This window comes from Lepisma saccharinum, unplaced genomic scaffold, assembly GCF_977018435.1.
Source record: "Lepisma saccharinum unplaced genomic scaffold, izLepSacc3.1 HAP1_SCAFFOLD_127, whole genome shotgun sequence".
Taxonomy (NCBI): domain Eukaryota; kingdom Metazoa; phylum Arthropoda; class Insecta; order Zygentoma; family Lepismatidae; genus Lepisma; species Lepisma saccharinum.
The window spans coordinates 198,143-220,753 of record NW_028142943.1 but is presented as its reverse complement, the minus strand read 5'-3'; the positions used below and the strand labels follow the sequence as shown (position 1 = coordinate 220,753).

At 39.2% G+C, this 22,611-nt stretch overlaps 1 protein-coding gene across 1 annotated transcript in view; it reads right to left on the bottom strand.

Annotated features, from left to right (window-relative positions):
* Positions 1 to 1,048: 1,048 nt before the first annotated feature.
* LOC145982331 (uncharacterized) overlaps positions 1,049 to 22,611 on the bottom strand; it is a 175,506-nt gene continuing 153,943 nt past the window's right edge. Inside the window, exon 3 of the mRNA XM_083115893.1 lies at positions 1,049 to 1,101. The gene's annotated coding sequence lies outside the window, so the exon portion shown is untranslated. The remainder of the gene's footprint in view (positions 1,102 to 22,611) is intronic.

The window sequence follows — 22,611 nt, the reverse complement described above, 5'->3', positions numbered from 1 at the left end:
AATCCTATATCAATCACACTACCGCATCGGGTTGACAAGATCAATGCTTCTAAATAGCCGCACGAGAGAAACAGCATCCTAGAAAAGATACAGTGCATCCATAATCATTTTTCCAAATAATACATTGTAACATTCGCTTTCTCTTATTAATTAAATTTCAGTAACGTTGTCTTCAGAAACTCATGGTGTTGGTAAAATTGTGTCCGACAAGCTCAGTCAGGAATTACTGAAAAATCCTGGTTACAAAACACTGTGCCAAATTTTTAAAAAAAATCTGTGAAGAAACAGACATTGAACAGGAATTCACCGAAGAAGAACTGTGGTGTTTTTCACATGCACCTGTGATGTCATGCTACGTTGAAAGAACATTTTCACTGTACAAATCATTCTTCACACACACAAGAAAATCTCAGGATGACCATCCTTACATACTTTAACAATTTGAATAAGTTAAGAGATCTAATAAACAAATATTTATTTCAGATTTTCCTGTATTTGTATATGTTTATTTTGGTGCTTATTTTTTTCATTTTTGTGCTAATTAACTTGCTTATTTTACTGTGTGATTGTGCTTATAAATCCAGGATCTAATTATAACATTTGAGATTGCTAGCTTTCCATTATTTCGAAAATTCGAACCATTAAAAAATATGGACAATTTAACAGACTATTGTATCCAAATAAAAATAATTATTACGTATTCATTCAAAATATTTTGAGGAGTAATGCATCCACGGTCTAGCTCGGGGATGGAAACCTCTGTTTAAGCAGAACGCACAGATCAAGTATCGTGTTCAATAAAGCTTTAAAAGAAACTTACTTTCAGTAGACATGCTATCATAATTAAATACTTCATGTGGATTACCACATGCTTTTTTGGGGGGGGGGAAGCATGACAAGATTTGGGGGGATTGTGCCATTGGCTTCGGGGGGGATGGGCACCCCTGGTGTACTTGAGCATTTTATTCTAGGAAACTAAATAACTATTATATTTGCAACTTACCCTGTGGTATATATTCTCTTCTGTTCTGATGGCTTCCAAATACTGAGGTGTTTTCTTCTTCCTGTCTCTCATTACAAAGAAATAGTCATTTCTTGCCTCTGTAAGTAACAAACACTTAACTTCCAGAAATGAACATAAATATCTATACACTGCTTATTATCTGGTCAGTGGTTCCTCACTTTCTTCCAGTCAATGCTAATCAATGTAGACAGGACATTCCCATCCTTATACACATGTGCAAATCAAAATATTATGATTTCATTCACTTTGCTAAAACCAACTTCAATATGATAACAAATAGAGATAAAATATCTTAACAGTATACTTGTTTTATTCATTCAGTTATTGCTTTTCCAATGCATCAAATATCAATCCAGGCCTAAAATAATGCCATTGCATTGCAATCAAAGGGCCCAAGGTTTCCTGATTGGCCTATCTCTGCATAAAGTGGACTGAAATACCAATGCATAACATATGTGTGAATGAATCTACACAACACAAGCATTTATAATGAAATAATATTTTGCACCTGGCTATTTCATGTCAAACCAGGTACGTGTCGACCCTTGATCTCTCTGATACTGATCACATTTGGTAAGTCTGTATGGATTTAATTTTATGAAATGTTCTACAAAGGCTTTGGATAAAAAAAAAAAAACAAGTATCTGATTTTTTAAGGATCACTTATTTACTAAATATGGTACTTTCAAATTAGCACATCTTGGGAATCAAAACCATGGAAGATGAAACTGGTCTTACTTTGATTGTTGTACACTGACTGAATTAGGTTATTTTACGTCACTTTCTGCCACTTTGGATATTGTGACGATGTGGTGAAACTGATGAAGGGAAACTCACAAAGAAAATCCATGCCCAGACCAGGATTCAAAGCCGGTACACCTGGCATTGTAGCATGCTGTGATAACCACTCCACCACTCGGCAGTCTTATTTTGAAGACAAAGACTCAATAATATAGAGTGCATTACACATAAATTTACCGTTGCGTAGATACCAATTTTCGTTTCGTCTCCCTCTCTCTTAGCATCACGTGTTCTACCATGCTCGAAAACCTTCGCTATTGTTGCCATATTGTCATTCCATTCCTGGACACACTCACGCAAACATCATTGAAAACAATTGAATAGCGCTCCAGCTCGCGGTTCCCACCGTTCGGCAGGGACGGTAATGTGGCAATATAGCACGGCGTAGTGGTTGCTTCTTTTATGCAGTGCATGTTCATTGGCTAGCTAGTAACTAGTGTTGCCAACTGTAATAATGAAGCACTATTTCTGTCACGGAAGGGGAAAGACAGGTAAAGTGGCGGTGAGTTTTGTTGGATTGGAAGCACCATATTTTTATTTTATACTAAGTATTTGACCGGTTTGACGTTGTGTGCGTGTATTGCGTGTGTGTATGTAAAAGTGTGTGTTTGCTAATGAACGTTAAATTCCATAATGCCTCTAGTTCTGTCAAAGTTGAAATCAAAAACCTTGCATAGCCAAGCTCGGGAAATTCTAAGCAACGTGCATGCGTTCATGAAGGAGGAAGCCAGTCATGGTGTTAGCATCCCAATAAAGCATTTTGGCAAGAGAGCAGCGGCTGCGACTTGAGTTCCTGAAAGAACAATCAGGGCTATCATGAACGAAAGACAATCTCTTGAGATGTCAGAAGGTCCCTCCACATCATTCCACACTCCCGGGAAAGAACGACAAAGACCAGCGACCAAATCGTCAGTGGACGCTTTCGATGAAAACGTTATCCGTAGGCGCATATACGACTACGCTCTGCGTGAAAATGAAGTGCCGACATTGAAAAAATTGCATGTCAAATTACAGGCGGACATAAATTTTACGGGAAGTCAAGAGAGTTTGCGACGTTTGCTGCGAAAGATGGGATTTAGGTGGAGGAAGACACAAAACAATAGAACCATTCTGACAGAAATGCAAGATATTCGCCTTAAAAGAACAAGGTTTTTGAGGCAAATAATGCACTACAGACGACAAGACCGACCAATAATATACATAGACGAGACTTATTTGCACAGCACCCACACCACATCGCTTCTTGGTCGGATGACTCTGGAAGAGGGCTTCGGGTGCCTTTGTCTAAAGGACGGCGCCTGGTAATAGTTCACGCAGGAGGCAAGAATGGATTTGTCCCCAATGCCCTACTCTTATTCAAATCAAATACCAATTCAGGAGACTACCACGATGACATGAATAGCGAAAACTTTATGAAGTGGCTCCGTGAGAAATTAATTCCAAATCTGCCGCCCAGTTCTGTGGTGATTCTTGACAAAGCTTCTTAGCACAATGCACAAATAAATCCTGCTCATACTCTTGGCTCGTTAAAGAAAGACATGCAGAGTTGGCTCCAAGGAAGAGGCATTCCCTTTACACCTGATATGACGAAGCGTGAGTTATATGACATAATTAAAGTACATAAAGCGAAACATGTAACATATAAAGTGGACTCTTTGTTAAATGAACATGGCCATTCCGTTTTAAGACTCCCACCATATCATCCTGAATTAAATCCCATAGAAAAAATCTGGGCTCTTGTAAAGAACTGGGTGGCATCACATAATGTGACATTTAAATTGGACGACGTCATGACGCTTGCGACACAAAAATTTGAAAAAGTCACGACCGAAGAATGGGTGTCAACATGTCGTCATGCAGAACAGATGGAGCGTGAGTACATGGAACATGAGGGATTAATAGACGACTACGAGGAGGCGGCTGCCCCTCTCGTCATCCATGTAGGGTCCGATTCCACCGACACCGACACCGACACCGAGGATTTATTAGGAATTGAGGAACTACTCTCTTCTGAATAACTGGAGCTAAGTTCCCAGTTGTGTTTTTTTTTTCTGAACTGTAGACAATTTACCGAACCCATAGCTGTGTTCAATGTTATCTACTGGTTATAATCAGGGCTAGGATTTATAGGTAAATTACATACTTTTAGTTTGACGAAATATCGCTGAAATTTTGTGATATCTGTGCGAATAGTAATGTTTGTAGTGATTTAAGGTACATTTTATTGTCAATATTTTTCCATATTTCTAACTTTAATAAATACTTACTTTTACATATTTAAGGAAAATATACTTAATTTTACATATTTCAACAGGTTTAATTCACAAATTGTTCATATTTCATAATTTTGGAATTATTCAAAATAAATAAATTATGTGGCTCCAACATCATTTCAACTCTGGCTCCGGCACGTGTTCTTGTAGAAATTGCATAGAGGAGGCTGTCATTTTTGCTGCTTAATGCGATATATATTGTTTTCTGTGTTAAAATTGCCATGCTTTGATGGGTGACCAAGTTCATAGCAGGGCCGGCGGAAGGGGAGGGCGAACCGTGCCATCGCCCAGAGCGGCAAAATTTGAAGAGAAGAAAAAAATAAGCCTATTGAAAACTGTGATCGAGCGAGATATTCTTTTGCGCTGAATAGTATTGAAATAGCATAAGAAGTCTCATTATTTATGTTATATTTTGATGTTTTAGTTAGGAATATATTGATTTTCAATTTTCCGTTGCTGCGTAATGAACGGGGGGGGGGGGGGGTCGAAATAGAGCGGCATCTGCCGCCACCTCCCAGGGAGGCAAAATGACTAGCGCCGGCCCTGGTTCATAACAAAAGAAAAAGCCGCGCAGCTTATCGTCTAGTGGCAGTATATGTACTTGTTATTGTTGTGGAAGCCGGCATCCTTTGTAAATGTACAACAAAGGCAACCGACTGTCGCCGATCTCAGAGAGGAAATAATAATACTGCTTCAGGAGGAGTGTCATGGTGCAATTGTAGTGGTTTAACACGTTGGCATGTTATTATCTGCCGTTGCAGTTCCATACCAGTGTATACAGGTTTTGGGAGTGAAAAGTTAGAATGCCACCAGTGCATTAATGCAATGAAAAATAATATATATATTTTTTTATTTTGTTTGAAATCACTCAAATAAGGAATCGTATGAAGAAGTCTTCTTTGCAGCATTTTTGGTAATTTTACTTATGTGTTAGATCACATTTTGCGAATTTTTAGTCCATATATATGTAGCTACATACAAAGCCACTTGTTAGTACATATTAATCCTAGTCCTGCTATAATGCATGACGTTTAAAACTCAACGTTAGATAGACCTGAATTCTCTAATTTTATTGTTGTACGTAACAGCTGTGCATCAGCGCACTGCAGCGATTTTTCTATCTGCTCCATTAGCAACACTGCTTCTTTAGTTGTTTCGCGCATCGCACAGCAGAAATATCTGCGCTGGACTCTACATCACGTGGTCAAATGGGTATTTCAAACATTTTTGGACAAGGTATTCAATGTGCAGAGTTGAATAGCAGAATGGAAATGGGAATTCTAAATAAACAAAGACCCCGGGTTTTAACATAAATTGTCAAGTAGAATCCTAGGTGGTATGGAACATGGATTTATTCAGACAGTCCATTTAAGGGGTGTTTTACATTTAAACAAAACTCACACACAAATGCAATTTGTTCATTCCCAAATGTTCCCTGGAAAGAACTTTTAGAAGAAATGGGTACAGTGTTTATTCGGAAGCTATTGGTGCATTGCCATCCAACACAACCTGCATTCAGAATGAATGACTGCATGTAGGATGAAGTACAATTCAGTGAATTCACAAATGCAAACCATCAGGTATGCTACATGTAAAGTTCAAAACAAATTTTCTACGTAGAAAAACAACTCCACCAAATTTTAGTAGTATTTAGAGAGTACAAGGAAGCTCAAAATACCCAAAAAATATCAAAATCAATTAGTGGTGCTTTAGCTATTCAACTTTGAACATTGAACACTTGGTCAAAATGTTTTCAAAATACTTAGTTGATCAGATAATATGTATTGTTGACTCTTCATCTTCAGAATAAGAGCAGTTCAGGTTGAAATTCCAAAATGAGAATAGGTGTTCTTTGCGGGTGCCCCTTCATCAATTTCATTGTATCATCACATCCTCATATTTGCGATTAGCCAAAAGTGGCAGAAAAAATAAGTAAAATTAGCCAAATCAATCAGTTTTGTTTAAAATAAAAGAACAAAATTAACTGTAATAATACTTTTATGTAGAATAGCTTCCATCAAGAAGTTGGTTCAAGAAGAAAAAGTGTAATTAATTGTTTTTTCAAAATTTTCAATGGTCTCCAGATTCACCATGCTCCCAAATGATAAAGAAAAAGGTTCCTTTTGATGTCTGGCTGTTCCCTAAAATAAAGAGTTCATACTCAAAAGATAAGCTATTTTCTTTTCTTAGCCATAAGGTTGGTTATGTTTTTTGAACAGATTTTCTATAGTTAGAATTATGGGCCTCCCCGATGGTGTTGTGGTAACGTCATCGTCTTGTAATCAAGGTATCCCACGTTCGATAGCTGGCAGAGGCACAAAGTGTTTTGGATCCAACTTTAAATTATTGTTCTGATTAGCCTATCTGTAATAAAGTGAACTTTTAAAACAAAAACTGAAACTCAACAACCTATAGTTAGAATTATGAACAGATTACTAGTGCATAGGAAGAGTTCGATGGTTATTTATCGGAAAAAACAAACAAAAAAAAAACTATTACATATAGCGTTAATCCAAAACAACTGAATTTTTCCTTTCATATTCACTTTAGAAGTATTACATACCATGTATTACATGATTATGTTGGAGTTGCACCTACATGTAAAGATTAATGATCTATTCTTTCTTTATCGTGCTGTGATGTCAAGGGTCCCGGGTTCAAATCCTGTTCGGGCATGTTGTTTGAGAATGTCCATTCATCAATTTCATCATTTCATCAATCACCCCCATCTTCACAAATTAGCCAAGAGGCACAAAATGCAAAGTAAAATAAAATAAATCAAAATCAAAATCTATTCTTTCTTTAATAATAAACCACCAAAATATATTTACTCTTCAAAGCGGTAATGGTATCAGGGGGGGGGGGGTATCAGATCAGCTTGTCCAATCCCCCCCCGGGTAGAAAAATAATTGATAAGTAAATGCTCTCTTAGTAAAAATATGCACTTTCTGTATGATAGTTAATGGTACATTAAATGTGATTGGTCCAAAGAAAATATTTCTATTCCCTCCCGCTCCCCTGTTTCCTCTCCAATAATTTTTCTGGGTACCATCACTGTTCACCCTTCCCCCCTGCTGCTTAGAATATAGTTGTGATTTTTCACTTTGTAGTGTGCTTTGAAAGGTTATTAACATTTAAAGGGTTGCTATGATTTCTTGATTATGAAATTCCCTGCATTTCCAGGTTTTCCAGTCCAAAAATGAAATTTTTCCAGACATGTTTATCATCATGATTTTTGCTTTAGAATCCTGTGTTTTTCAATTAATTATAGTATAATCCGTTAATGAATATTCACTTTCACATATTTTTTTTTAGCAAATTTCATTCTAAATGTAAAATTACAATCGGCATCAGCACCTTACCTTCAGACTAAGGTAGCAGAGGTAAATTATTTAATCATTAACAATTCTCCAAAATATAAAAACAACAGAAAAAGTTCATAAAACATACACAATTTTTCATTTTCTGGCAGATTTATAGGGTCGTAGAAAATGTTGCTTTTTTGCTTACATTTATAAGTACACAGCATTTTTGTTGCATATAAGAATTCTATAGGAAATGCTAACAAGACCAAGACCTATAAAATAATACACCATAACCTCATCTTCACCAACTTTTCCAATAATTATGATCAAATTTGTTAAAACACTAAAATAACACACAAACAGCACGATAAAAAAACACTTAGGAGTTCTTCCAAGCTTTCACTCCTTCATGGAGTCATCTTCAGGGCTGATCAAGGAAAGACGGAGTATACGCGGTTGTCCTTACACTGGTGTTACTTGATGTGTCCTCCGGCAGATGTCATTGCAGTCTTGCAGTGTTGGTAAGTCTTGGTGTGTTTGGATTGTTGGTTCGGGGAGATGGATTTTTGAGTTTTACTGTGTTACATTATAGAAACCAACCACCAACTTCCACAGGATTGCATTTCCTTCATTGCACAGGCGCAAGGAAAAATAGAATGGGATGTTAAGGAAGGGGTACACATGATCAAAAACACAAATAATCTCAATGACAATTTATGTGGAAATCTTTATTCTTCTAATGACAATTTATGTGGAAATCTTTCTTCTTCTTTTTTTTACAACACAGTAAAACTCAAAAATCCATCTCCCCCAACCAACAATCCAAACACAGCAAGACTTACCAACACTGCAAGACCGCAACAACATCTGCCGGAGGACACATCAAGTAACGCCAGTGTAACGACAACCGCGTCTACTCCGTCTTTCCTCGACGAGCCCTAAAAAATGACTCCATGAAGGAGTCGAAAGTTTGGAAGAACTCCTAAGTGTTTTTTATCGTGATGTTTCTGTGTTATTTTAGTGTTTTAACAAATATGTTGCCGGCACGTGACGTAAGAAGTTTTCTACAGTCAAATTATGATCATATTGTCAATGTACTTTAGTTATCAGGTATCTGGACTGCAAGTTTTTTTACATTGATATTCTTTCTAATATCTAGTATTATAAAAGTGAAAATTCATTACAGAAATTCCAAGGAACCATTATTTTGCACAACACAGAATCATAAGAATGAAAGAATCGAGTTTCTAAACTGTATCTTTCTTGGAAGTGGAATCACAAGAACCGAATCCAGAAGTAGAAGTGAACTGCGTTTTTATTTTGCAATCTCTTGCAGACTGCATAATGGACGTAAATTCCAGACGATCTGCAAAATTCTCTGACATTTGACATTTCCCTGACAAGTCAAATTCACTGACTTTTGCCTGTATTCCAGGTTTTCCAGACGTGTAGCAGCCATGAGTGTAGCTCCAGAATTCTAATTTGCATGTTAACAGTTTTAAGGGAGCTTTCAGACTGAAATGACAAGTGACATATGACATGGGATTTCACACTGAAGCAACGATCTACACTGGGCTCTCTAGTCTTTAAAATTCCTTCACTGAACATGTACGACCAACAGAGAGAAGAAAAGTCCATTGAAGATGAACCATCTCCACCAAGAATTCTCTGAACTCCAGAAAAACTTAAAAAATTGGAAATAGTGGTGCAAGACAGAAGATTGAAACTCTGTAAGAGCAAGGACAATAGGCTTTCAGAAATCAACAATTCATCTAATGTTGACTGAAGACTTGATGATGGGAAGAGTGTCAGTGCAATGAGTGCCAAAGTTCCTCAAACCACTTCAAAAGCAAAATTGGTGTCCACATTTCCACAGAAAATTTGGAATTAGTGAGAAGAAGAAAATGTGTCACTCTAGCAACAGGGGACAAGACATGAGTGCATCATTATGATACCAAAACGAAGTAAGCTTCCATGCAGTGGAAGCATAAGGACAATCTTGCACTCAAGAAGGTGAAAAGTTAAAAAATGGCCATGGAAGCTGTTGACTTTTTTTTTTTTTTTTTGGTACAGCTAAGGCTCACTGTTTACCAAGTTCCTTCCCATAAATACCACTATTAATGGTGTATCGTAAGCACAAACTTTAACCAAACTGCATCAAGTCATTCACCAGAAAAGGGGAAGTAACGACAGATACTGGGTGAACGTGTTTCACGATAATGCACAACCACACACATCTCACATTGCCAGGGTTGCTGGAGATGAAGAGACATTCAGAATAATAATCTACCCCATTTATGGACCAGACATGGCCCTCAATGATTTTTATCTGTTTTGACATTTGAAGTTTGAGTTAAATGGACAGCTATTTGATGATGGCAAGATGATCATGTGTCCTGTGAACTCCTTTTTTTAATCTTGGGATGAATTTGTCTACAACATTGGAATCATGAGCTTGCCATTCAAATTGGAAGAGGAGGCTACATTGAAAAATAAACCAAACTTTTTCTAAATTTGGCTTGGACACTCCTCGTATGCTATTGACAAAACAGTCCAGTTAAGTGGCAAAGCAACAAATGACACGTGCAGCTTGTCGTGCCATTCCAAAATGAAAGAGTCTGTATATTTCCAAAGGTTCATTTCCAAGTGACACATGCTGCTTGTATCTTGTCACTTCGATCTGAAAGCTGCCTAAAACTGAGCTTGAAATGATTGTTCCTCAGTATCAAATGTGCTGCCAAATGCCACAATAACATGTATGTACTCAGAGCAAAGCCAAAATTTACCAACACAGATATGCACATGCACATACATATACAATGCCCTTCCTAGCATGGATGTTATTAAACTAGCATCAAATACTTTCACTGATTGGTTGAATGACTGACTGGTAAAATACTATGAATGTGAACCAGATTGTACTGGAACATAGTAGAGAATAAAGTGGGACAAATCTGACTGTGGGAAAATATAATTACATCAGCTGATGAGTGTGTATTACAATAATTTTGTATTGTGGAAGTATTCATGGCAATAGGATACCTAGAAACAGGGATCACTACCTCCTCTGCAGGGTTTGCTGTAGCTTGTCACTGCAACGTTTGAGTGTCTATGCTTGTCACATCATGCTTTGGTATGCAGATATGATTGCAAGACTCAAATGTACTTAGTTTTAAATGCAAATACTTATACTAGGTTTATTTTTTAATTAGGGTCCATTTTGCACTGGCACTGCGTTCATGTTGGCAACACTGTGTGCTTGGCATTTTGCGCATGTGCGTTAGTTACCGACATGCCTTGCACCTTAACAGACACCATTTGCACGTTGTGAAATGCTTGGTGTAGTTGTGGTGGACAATGGAAGTGGTGCAGGTGATTGAAAATCCTGTCGAGTGTGAGATACGATTTTTTTTTTCAAAGTGTATTGTCTTTTTTTGACACTGTACCAAAGCGAAGGTGACGAACTACTGAGCCATATCGTCACTGGGGACGAAACAAAACAACTATCCAAGGAATGGCCCCACATATCATACCCCACAAAGGTGAAGTTCAAGCAAGCAACCTCCACCAAGAAACTCATGCTCACCATCTTCTGGGACAGGTTCGGGATGCTTCTGATTGAGTTTCTGCCGAACGGATAAACAGTTAATGCAGCCATGTATTGCAACACTCTCAAGAAACTTCGCCAAGCAATACAGAATAAACGACGAGGAATGCTGTCTGTCTTTCGGTATCATGTTGCTGTATGACAACGCACGGCAACACACCGCAGCTGCCACACAGCGATTATCACCTATTCCTCCACTTGAAGACTTTCCTCGCTGGGAAGCGATTCAACAGTGCCAATCAAGCTGAACAGACCTTCACGGATTGGTTGTCTAACCTGGCGGCAGATTTCTTTGATGAGGGTCTACAAAAGCTCATCTACCACTACGACAAGTGTCTCAACAACTATGGAAACTACGTTGAGCAGTAGCTGAATGTACATATGAACAGCCACCGAGATAATTAAATTTCTTTCTTTGCATGTTTTCGTTTTATTTGAAAACCGTCAATAATTAAAACATAAATCTTGTATTTTACTATATTTTGGCAAAGAATGCATTTCCACCAAAGGCAAAGCTAAGGCTTGCTGGCACTCTGCTTTGAGCTACAACTGGCTGATAGAACCTACTCATAGTTGTAAAAATTATATTTTGTCTGCAACCACTACAGTTCCATGGATTTTCTTGCAATTAATAGAGGCAGGCATATTTCATTTTGACACAAACACGAAATTTGAAATAACACACTGTAATGTTCATTTCCTATGTATTTTAAAGGTGTGAAGTGAATTATTTTACCTTGTTTTCTATGAAAATTAAATGATGCAAAATGAACTGCAACTCTTAAACACAGAATTTGGAGTTCATTTACTGACGTGACAATTTCTGAAGTCTGAATTATCTTGTGAGTTACGTAGATCATGGAAAATTGATGTAAATATTTGAGGAGCAAAAATGTACTACTTCACAGACATGGACGTCCGCAGGATTTTTTCCAGGGAGGGGCAAGGAAGGTATTTTTTTCCAGGGGGTGCAAACGAAGGCAACTTTTCCCCCAAAATAGTGTTGTTCCCTAAAAATTTAAATTTGAATTTATGGTGTTCATGCAATAATTAACACATATTATTGTGGCTAAAATGAAATGATATGTGTGAATACATATGTTTTGATTGACTTTCATTTTCCAGGGGGGGGGGGGGGGCACGGCCGCCCCTTTCGGATTCCCATGTTCACAGAGGAATAAACTAAATCCTTTGACAACTACATAAATGTGCTATTAGAAGGGAAATGTTTATTTTGTGTAAAAAGTTTAGTTTTAAAATCAAATTTAGGGTTATAATCACCATCTCAACACTGAAATGCCATTTTGTTTATTGCTTTTGATCCGAAATTGTGCCCAGTTTTTATACCGAAATCTTGATCCTTTATTCACCAAAAATATGTGGCTGTAGGAATTAACAATCGATTTCACCACCTTTCTTGGGCATTCCCAGTATGTGGCTGTCAAAGTCTAAGTAGAGGTGAAAAAATAAATTACTACTGCTTCAAAACCCATCCTGTGTTTATAAACCCTCCCCCAACACACACACACAGTATGAAGCTGGTCTCAATATTCTCTGATAAAGACTGATACTAAATAAGCTTATGCCGCGCAAGTTCAAAATAGAGGCTCAAATTCTTAAGAATATCTCATTAAGCGCAAGTAAGTCTTGTGCTTCTATTATGATTCCTAACAGCATGTTACCCTGCCCCCGTGTCAGGGCAACAGTGTTTCTTTTCCTTATTGAAATATTTATTAATATGTTAATTAATTAGGTAATTACGTGTATAAACATATATATGTGTTATTAGTGTAAATCAATTTATTATGCATTTTTAGGTTCGTATTATTCCATGTATAAATACCATGTAGCTCTCTGTTCTTGCTTCGTGTTTCGAGCGTTCAAAAGAAAGGCGGGCAGTTTAGCTGTGAAAGATTAAAAATTTTGAAAGAATGGCCGTTGGCAACAGACGCCAACCAAACATATATAAACTCCCAGATGAGAGTAGGGGAGGTCGGCTGTTGGAACTGAGACTTGGAAGGGAGAGGCTGTTTTTGCTTCGGTCGGCTAGGACCGGAGGACAGATCTCCCGAAACGGATGCTGTAAGAGATTGGATTGCCGGGCAAGCTAGTGCCTTGGTGTCCGATTTACAGGTAAAAAGGTAGTTTGTACTGGATGTTATTTTGAAGTAATTACGGTGCGCCGGGCAGCCTAGTGCCTTGTCACCGTGGAGGTTGAGAAATGTACACGTCGGGCGGCCTAGCGCCTGTTAAGACGTTTCTTGGAGTAACGCGAGTCTACCTTGTGACAAGCGTACTTCAGATGTAATTCATGTAATGTAAAGCATCCAGGTACAAACAATAGAGATTCCAACATCAAAATTAGAGTTTTGGCCCGATAAATAATTAGAGAAATGAACGTTCGGATACGACTTGTATATACTTCAACTTTTACGTTAATTAAACTATAGAAAATATCCAAAATTTCCGTTTTTAATTTCACAAACGCTGGACAAGGTAATTTATCTCCCTGATCATAAAGGTTTCGCAAAGGTTATCCGTTGTCTCTTGTAGTTAATTATATAATTATGTTGACTTGTAGCAACCCACGTGCATTGTCGTACAAAGAAAGATACCCCTAGACAAATCTGAGCCGAGTACGAAGTGCACCGAACCTCGAGTGCGGAGGTAAAGGGTGGGGGACCAGGCTAGTAACATAATTTATTTGGGGGCCTGTCCGGGATTGAACTTATTTATTTGGGGGCTCTGTCCGCGATTGAACTTAGTTATTTGAGGCTTGTCGCAGGATATTGAACAAGATTTTTATTTGAAAGTTAAGGAGAGAAACGGACGAGGATCGAACCGATGATCTTGCGAAACAGAAAAGGGGAAGTTACAAGAATGTCGCTTGGTAACTCGAGCAGGTCCAGCCCGACCGCGTCAGAACTTTCTGTTGTTGAGGAACAAAGGTGCGTTCCAAGAGTGACAATGGAGGAAATTCGTTTGCCGCTTCCGACATTTGAGGGAAATGTAGGGAAGGAAGATGCTTTTTCGTATCTGGATAGGATTCAAGATTACGCGAGAACGCTGAAAATTTCGGAAGATGATCTTCTGAAGCAGTTTATTCCTCTTTCGTTGCGAAATGAAGCGAGGGAGTGGTTTTTGTTCACGGAACCGTTCGGTGATTTTTCACAATTCAGGCATAAATTCTTGCAAGCTTTTCATGGATTGGATTATCAGAGAGAAGCAGAGTTATTTTTGTCTCAGAGGTTTCAACTTGCTAACGAGGGATTGGCGGAATACGTTCGCAAAGTTGACAGGCATTTTAGCAGGATAAGGAATTCGGCTTCTGCACAGGAGAGAATTGACTTTGTGAAGTCGCACTGCAATCCGGTATTTAGGGATTATTTGTACAACAAGACATTCACTTCTATGAGAGAAATGAGCGAGTACGCCCTGGAATTACAATCCGAGTTTTTGGAAAGGCAGAGATTCAAATCTTTCGTTTCGGAAGACGAAATTTACAGCTGGTCTTTGAGAAAGTCATTTAACCAGGAATGCGAAGAGGAGAGGGGGAGAAAGAAATCTGATATTTTCTTGGACCCTGTGAGCATTGGTTTTGACCGCCCGAAAGTCGAGCGCCTGAGGGCTGAACATGTGGTTTCACGCCCTCCACCCTCGCGCCTTGCGGTGAGGGATGAAAACAAACAGAACCGCTTTTCGAAGGACGATTGCCAGAGAAATAAATTATGCTACACTTGTGGACAGAAAGGTTGCAGAGCTTCAAATCACCGTAGGGAAAACAAGATTAATGAACGTGGGAAGGACGTAACAAAAAACTCGTAGAGTCGCCACGAATTTGTCAAGTTCGTGGCGTGGAAACTGCAAATTTTACGCGGAAGGAAAATTTTTCACCTCACAATGTAAATGCAAAAGACGTAAGGGAACCTATCGTTTTATGCAACGTGGCTAACGTGGAAGTACACGCATGTATTGATACGGCATCGTCCAATAACTTTGTGTCTTTGGAGGTTTTCGAGAAAATAAAGACAAATGGAGTGAAATTGAGGGGTTGCAAGACTAAAGTAATACTTGCGGAAGGAAATGTGGAATCTTTGGGGAGCGCTTACGTGAATATTAAGTTTCACGGACACAAGGCTCGGGATCAGATATTTGTGTTATCTAATGCTAATCATGAAATGTTAATGGGAAGGACATTGATGGCTAAGCTGGGACTTATACCCATGATTCATTGTAACGGGTGGGCAATTGAGCCTGATCTTTCGAAAATCGTACCTTTTGATTCGCCGCCGACACGTGACAGCGTTGATGCTGTTGGTTCTAGGGGACTGTGTTCGACCACGGATGGAGTCGAAGGGGTCCGAGAGAACGTTTCTGCTTGCGGAGCGGAGACACGTAGCAGCGACATCAAAGGGGAGGGGGTTGACGAAGAGAGAAGGATTGCCATGTTGATGGAGGGTACCGATATCTCAGAGGAAAACAAGCCGAAATTGATTGCCATACTGAGAAGGCATATTGATGTTTTTCAAGATAAACCGGGATTAGCAAAGGATTACGAGGTTGGTTTGTATGTGAATAACGAGAAGCCGTTCCGAGCGAAACCTAGGCCACTTTCTGAGCAAAAGAGGAAATTAATGAATCAGGCTGTTGAGCAGATGCTCGAAGACGGGATCATTGAAAGGGGTGACACAGATTACCTTTCACCGCCTATCCTTCATGTGAAGAGAGATAACACATGTAAAGTGATCATCGACAGCAAAGGATTGAATAAGAGATTGGAGGCTAGACGTAGAGAAATACCTGATATTAGGTCGACAGTATGTAAGCTTTCTGGGGGAACTATATTTACAGTTCTGGATATTCCGTTTGCATTTGCAAATATGCAGATTTCTGAAGATACAAGAAAATATGCAGGTTTCTTGACAGAAATGGGAACGTTTAGATACAAAAGGTTATTTTATGGCTGTCGTAGTGGACCTTTTCACCTTGCGGAACTGATGCAGAAGACGCTAGGAGAGCATTATCAAACTGATGCAATATGTTATTATGATGACGTAGTGATTGCAAACGCTACCGAGGAAGAACAACTGAGTGTGTTGGATTCTGTCCTGGGAAAGATGAAAGACAAAGGACTGACGATTAGTTATCGAAAGTCACGTCTCTTCAGAAAGAAAATTGATTTTCTTGGGTTTACAATTTCAGAAAATACCATATCTTGTGCGGAAAGTAAGAGAAAACAAGCAGAGCAATTGCAGCGCCCGAGAAATATCAAGCAAGTTAGGAGACTAGTAGGTTTCTTAAATTTTCTGTCGGATTTCATAAAGGACCAGGCAAAGATATCCAAACCGATCACAGACTTGTTACAAGGAAATAGGAAATTTTCTTGGGGAAAAGAACAAGAAGAGAGTTTGCAGAAGTTGAAGGATGCAATTGTAAATAGTCCTGATCTCAAGATTCCTGACGTTTCGAAACCGTTTCACTTGTTTGTAGACTGCTCTGACATAGCGCTTGGCTATATCGTCGCTCAGAAGGACGATAAAACCAGAAAATTGCAGACTGTTGCATTTGGGAGTAAGAAGCTGTCTGAAACTCAGCGTTCTTATTCTGTCACAGCGAAAGAGTTATTTGCGTTGACCATGGGTCTGGAGAAATTTGAATATTACTTTCTGCAAGCACCGGAAGTGATAGCTTACACTGACCATTCTGCGCTCGTGGACATCTTGAAATCTTCTCATATTCCGAGCCGCATAAACAGAATGATAAACAGGGTGACCAGGTTTCCAGTTACAGTAAAATACATTGCCGGTAGAAATAACACAGCGGTTGACTACTTGTCGAGGATCGAAGCGGGATTCTCTGAGAGGGAGAATTACATTGGATCTTCGGATGCAGAAGAGAATTATCCGATAGAGGACATCAAGCCTGAAGGATATTTCAGATTAGAGATGCCTGATGGGACGATAATGGAACATCATGATATTCCTAAAGTCGAAGGCAAAGTGTGTCAGAAATTCGACCGGAAACAGAAAAGGAAAACGGAAGCGATGTTTACAGATGCAGCTGGCAACACTGTAAATGGAAGACAGACGGACGGACAGAAAGAAACTTCGCCGCCCGTAGATCTTAACGATAAAGAAATGTGGAAAGGAGAACAACAGAGTGATCCTTACTTGTCGAAATTAATTGGATGTTTAAATGGAGAAGAAGTTGAAATAAAGGATTCTCGAGAGAAGAGAAAATTTGACTTTTATCTGCAACATTCCTGTCTCGACGATGATGGACTACTTTACCGTTTCGTTGACGAAAACACTGGACTTTATCCACCGTTTAGCTCCAGATTGAAGCTGTGGGTACCAGAGAAGTTGAAGAATGAAGTACTTAAATTTTCGCATGATGATTTATTATCTGCGCACTTAGGACATGGAAAGACTTTGTTTAAGGTCCTAGAGAATTATACTTGGGACGGAGTAGTCAAAGATGTCAGTAACTATTGCAAAAGTTGTATCACTTGTCTTCAGTATAATCCTGACAACAGCAGAAAGATGGGATTTATGAACTCGAGAAAATCTACTGCGCCTGGATACAAAGTGTTTCTGGACATTTTTGGACCACTGCCTACAAGTACGAAAGGGAGATACAAGTACTGTTTAGTCATTCAAGATGAGTTCTCAAGGCACATTAGTTTGACACCGCTTAGAACTACAACGGCGAGGACGATCTCGCAAGCATTCTTGAAGTACTGTTTTCAGTCAGGTTTCCCGAAATACGTTGTCAGTGACAACCAGAGTGTATTTCGAAGCAAACTGTATTCACAAACGTTGCGTTCTGTGAATTGCAAGCCTGTCTATATTACGCCGTATAGACCGAAGGGAAATAAATCAGAAGCAGCGATTAAGATAATCAAGCAAGCACTTGGAAAGTTCTGCAAGGAACACTCGTCGTGGGCTGAAAATTTGGACGCGATAAGTTTTGCCATCAATAATGCAACGAATTCGATGACTGGATTGAAGCCGTCATTTTTGTTCTTTGGACGTGATTTGTACACACCGCATGACACTCGGAAAATGGAGCTTCAGAGGGAAGATGGAACCGAGGAGGACGTCACGGCGGAGAGACAGATGGATTACGTCATGCAGTTAAAGGAAAGAATGGGCGTGGCTTTCGAATTTGCAAGAGAAAAAGAAGAAAAGACGAGGCAAAAAGCGTCAAGGGCCTACAATAAGGGCAGAAGAAGGGTTAATCTTCGTGTCGGAGATCGAGTACTGCTTCAAGACCATAGAATTTCGTCTGCTTTTAATAAGCAAACTGCGTGCTTTTTCCCGAAATTCAAAGGGATCTACAGAATTCTGAATTTCACTACTCCAAATAATGTTGTCTTGGAAAAGGAAGGTGAAGGGAAGAGAGTTCTAGCTAACGTTGACCAGCTGAAGGTCATTCCGAGAAGAAATTTGAGAAGTGTGAGGGAAAGCACTCGTCCCTAAATTCTACCCTGAGAATCCATCTCAAGGGGAGGGGGTAGAAGGGCTGTGAAAAATGATGAAAAGGAAACCGAGTGACCGACTTCTTGTTTGTACAGTTGTAATTAAGTTCCTGATTTATTGTCGCTACACATTTGAGTTCTGGTAAATTTATTTCATGTGAATGTAAGATCTAATTACGGACTGTTGTATTTTATGTTATGTCAACCTTTTGCCGATAATGGGTGGTGACAATTGTGAACATGAAGACATGAGATTTTCATCGCTAAGAGAATGCTGAAGGATGGCAGTTCGATGCCCGAAGAAGGAAGGGAATTCCTTAAAGATGAAAAAATGGGGAAGCCATTTTTAAGTCGGGTCGTATGATCGAACGATAGAACTTTTTGAAAGCATTTGAAGCTGAAATTTGGCAGAAGTCGAACCGAGTACCGCGGATGTCCCAGACGCAAGAACTAGGGGACTAAGAAGCCGGGAGTTCTTCGGATGGACCGAGAGAGGAGGCTGAGTCGACCCTAGAGCGGGAGCCGGACATGTTCATTGGAAGGTGGAGGGGCTGAGTCCGTCTGCACCTGGGAGCAGTCCAGATGACCAGATGACCAGATGTCCAGGAGATTCCAGGATTCCGGAGGAAGAAACCGTGTGGAAATAGGACATTTAGTTCAGTGAAATCGAGACTCTTCTTTTTCAGAGAGACGTTTTTGACGTGTAGTGAAAATAACATTTTTCAGTGAACTTTTTCTTTTTTCAGATACAGTGCTTAACTTTTCTCAGTGACTTTAAGACAATTCACACATACTGAAATTTAAATTTCAGATTGAATTGTAACGCTGGGGAGGGGGAATCTGTTACCCTGCCCCCGTGTCAGGGCAACAGTGTTTCTTTTCCTTATTGAAATATTTATTAATATGTTAATTAATTAGGTAATTACGTGTATAAACATATATATGTGTTATTAGTGTAAATCAATTTATTATGCATTTTTAGGTTCGTATTATTCCATGTATAAATACCATGTAGCTCTCTGTTCTTGCTTCGTGTTTCGAGCGTTCAAAAGAAAGGCGGGCAGTTTAGCTGTGAAAGATTAAAAATTTTGAAAGAATGGCCGTTGGCAACAGACGCCAACCAAACATATATAAACTCCCAGATGAGAGTAGGGGAGGTCGGCTGTTGGAACTGAGACTTGGAAGGGAGAGGCTGTTTTTGCTTCGGTCGGCTAGGACCGGAGGACAGATCTCCCGAAACGGATGCTGTAAGAGATTGGATTGCCGGGCAAGCTAGTGCCTTGGTGTCCGATTTACAGGTAAAAAGGTAGTTTGTACTGGATGTTATTTTGAAGTAATTACGGTGCGCCGGGCAGCCTAGTGCCTTGTCACCGTGGAGGTTGAGAAATGTACACGTCGGGCGGCCTAGCGCCTGTTAAGACGTTTCTTGGAGTAACGCGAGTCTACCTTGTGACAAGCGTACTTCAGATGTAATTCATGTAATGTAAAGCATCCAGGTACAAACAATAGAGATTCCAACATCAAAATTAGAGTTTTGGCCCGATAAATAATTAGAGAAATGAACGTTCGGATACGACTTGTATATACTTCAACTTTTACGTTAATTAAACTATAGAAAATATCCAAAATTTCCGTTTTTAATTTCACAAACGCTGGACAAGGTAATTTATCTCCCTGATCATAAAGGTTTCGCAAAGGTTATCCGTTGTCTCTTGTAGTTAATTATATAATTATGTTGACTTGTAGCAACCCACGTGCATTGTCGTACAAAGAAAGATACCCCTAGACAAATCTGAGCCGAGTACGAAGTGCACCGAACCTCGAGTGCGGAGGTAAAGGGTGGGGGACCAGGCTAGTAACAAGCAGTAGCACTAAAATTATATATACCCCCCTCGAACTGCTATCGGTAGCGCCGGCAGCGATAACATTGGACTGCGGTGAAATCAGATTATCAACGTTCACTTACACGAAACAACTCTCATGTAATACCACTATTAAACAGAATCACCTTCCTATTGGTTCACCCCCCTTTTTAGTTCCACATCCCCCCCCCCCCCCCATTATCCATGGCTATCTTTGTGACAGAAATATGCCTTAACCTCTTGTTCTAACAATCACATTCCACCACTTTTTTCTCATGCATGAAATTAACCCTTAGAGACCAGAGCAAGATGAAATTTCCCTGCCTGAAAGAAATATTATCATTAACATATTTCTATATACAATATACACTAAAGCATGTTTGGGTATGAATTGCAAATTCCGAGTCTGAAATATAGGTTTATCGACAAGAATTTATTTATGCCAGAACATAAACAAGCTTAAATTTGACATAAAGTATCCTTCGCGTATACCATGTCCCAAGTGCACAATAGTAACTTCCCTTACTAGAAATTAAAGTAAATGTTCAATGTACTGGAATTGTACTACTCGGGAATGTATGAAACTGAATCACTCAACAAAATGTTTTGCCTTAAGGACATACGCCAGTATGCGCGGGAATTACAAGCATGAAGTTCGACAAAGACTTCAGTTCAAAAGAATATGATCACCTTACACTGACTTTGCCACCAACGAATTGTGGAGCGTAAGCAAAAAAATGGGTTTTAATTCACCCTGTCAAAGGTTATACGTACACTCCAATGTGCAACAAAATACCTTGGTCCCTTTATACTGGACCATCGAACACAAATTGATGAATTAAATCAATCTCAGATTGAGACATATATCGTTCTTTACCCTCGATGAAATTTTCCACAACTTTTTTTAATATGGCTACCCTGGACGCCAAGTTTCCCGCCAAAGTTCAACACAAAGTATACACATGAATTATGGCCATAATTTCTCACACGGATGCTAGCATATACAAAATTGAGGATGAAACTTTGTATGGTTAATGTTCGTGCACGTTCGTCATTAACTGAAGATGTGTACTTACAGATCAGCTGACATCGGGCGAAAAATTCTCACAACTTTAACTTATAATATCCATTTCCACACATAATGGAGAATAAATGTTCTTTGGAATTTTCGATGAACGGTCCTTGATGAACAAATTAAGCTAAATGGATCCACTTGTCAGTTCAGAATAAGCCCGATTTCCATTGATACTTCTCGCTTGTTCCTTGATGACCGCCATAGCTTTCCTTTTATCCCAGACCGAGTCCTAGAACCGTTCCGCCGATCCGATTCCTCAAACCGATTCCATCTACGTCAATTCCATGGCTTCCTGCACAGTCAATGGGTTCTGTGATCCGTTCTTGGAACCAATTCCTTTTTAACATTTGCATTCTTCCGGTTTTGATGAATCTTTCCCTTTTCTTGCAAATTCGCAATGTACATTACTAATTGAGATAACATTGCAAACATACATAATCTAATTTGGAAAATATTATCATTCATTGTATTTACAATACAATCTTAATCTTATATTTTCATCACTAATACAATCATTTGGACCAATTTACAATTAGAGTACAGTGAGGACATCTATTATGAAATCTTTGTATTAACCATCAGTTCGATACGCTATTTGGCATCCAACTGCCATCTATGAGCAATTACAATCGGCCTTATTTTACATTTCAAAGCCGGACCAAAAATATTACTTCACCTAACAGTCGCATATGACAGTCATCGTCATAACAGTGTGCCCCAAAATAGTGTATACCCTCTTCGAACATAGAAACTATTAACGATGACTTGACTCGACTTTCTGTATTTGAAGCTGCAACATCTGTGCTGAATATCACAGTATATCAGGTGGAAGGCATTAGTGTACACAAAATGGCAGAGGTGAGAAGATTCTCTTTCGGGTGAGCAGATTTTCTTTCGAGAAATGTTAAGAAGCAGAGTGCTGCTGAGAGAGGATTTTGCTCAGGTGCCAAATAGTGTGCATGGACAATGCTAGACTGTAATTGAAAGCTTCTTTGCTCGAGCAGGCAAAATGAGTGGTATACAATAAGTATTTCATAAAAAATAAAACCCTATACTTACTTTATGTGAGTATGTTCCGTTTGTAAAAGCAATGTTTTGGAGGCTTCCCCGATGGCGCAGTGGTAGCGTCGTCGCCTTGTAATCAAGGGGTCCTAGGTTCGATACCCGGTGGAGGCACATAGTGG